This window comes from Malurus melanocephalus, unplaced genomic scaffold (genome assembly GCF_030028575.1).
Source record: "Malurus melanocephalus ecotype Western Australia unplaced genomic scaffold, MMel_1.1 scaffold_20, whole genome shotgun sequence".
NCBI lineage: Eukaryota > Metazoa > Chordata > Aves > Passeriformes > Maluridae > Malurus > Malurus melanocephalus.
The window spans coordinates 4251740-4253038 of record NW_026623252.1 but is presented as its reverse complement, the minus strand read 5'-3'; positions in this window follow the sequence as shown (position 1 = coordinate 4253038).

Sequence of the window (1299 nt, the reverse complement as noted above, 5' to 3'; positions counted from 1 at the left end):
AAAAGAAAACAACAAACCAACTAAACAAAAGTCACCTCCATCTATCCATCCATCCTTCCTTCCTTCATCAGGCCTGCTTGGAAAGGCGGCCTTTGGCTTCTCCCTCTTCCCAGGCTGAGCCCTGGGGAAAGTTGGGCGAGCAAGTTTTGCGGAGCCGGAGGGAGGGCGGCACAGATCGATTGGCGAGTTTAATAGGATCAGGTCAGTGTAATCCTGTTTTAGCCATTGTAATTCAGGCAGCCAAGGAGACCTCAAACTATAGGGGAAGGGGCTTTTAAAACCTCAGCGGTCCTGCCACAAAGCCAGAGGCTGGGGCCGGGACAAAAGCGGCAGAGAGGATGAAGTGGCTTGAAATAAATAGATTAAGGCTCTCTATGGCCCAGGCGTAGCGGGAGGGAGAAAAGAGCAAGCAAGGGGCGGGCGAGCATCCCGCGGCGGCGGGAGGGGACGGAAGGGAGCCGGCACCCACGGGGGGACGCGGGGTGGGCTCCTGCCCCCTCGCCGGTGCCCGCCGCCCGCGTTTCCGAAGGGTTGGGGGCAGGCAATCAATTTTTACGATGCGATTTATAATTCATACAGGTTGTCTTGGTACATATGGTGTTGCTTTTGTGTGTCAGGGTGCCGGGTGCTTTATGACGGCGGCGGCACGGATTCGCATCGGCGGCCGCTTCCCGGCCTCATCGCTCTTCGGGGAAAATGGGGAGGGGGCGCGATCCCGTGGGACAGCGGGTCCTGAGGGGCGGGGGTCTCATCCGAAGGGCAACTTCCACCCGCTGGGGAGCGGGGAGGACGCTCAGTCCCTTGGGGGGCGATCCCAAGGAGGCGCAGACCCCCTCGCCCCTCTCTCCGGGTATTGGGGTCGGCCYCCGGGGATGATCCCACCCGGCCGGGCACTAAAGGGTCCTTGTCGTCGTCCCCGGGGGCAGCAGGGGCAGGTGAGAGGCACAGAGCGCGGCCCGGCCGGTCCCGGCTGAAATAATTAAAGCAATTAAATCAATACAAACAGAACCGAGGCGGAAGGCAGAGCTGCCCTCTCCGAGGAAGCGCCGAGCTCCCGCCGCCCCCCCGGGCCGGGCTGCGCTGAGTTTGCCGGGGCTCTGCGGCCGCCCTGGCATGCGGGGAGTTTGCCGGGTCACTGCGGCGAGGGGGCGAGCCCAGGGGGGGATTTCAAAGCCGTGATGTCTTATTTAGGAGCGAGGCAGCGCCATCCCAGCCCCGCTGCGCAGGGGTCGCCTCCTCCGGCCGCCGCATCCCGGTGCCTTAAAAACGCGCGTTCATAGATAAATCTAAAAAAAAAAA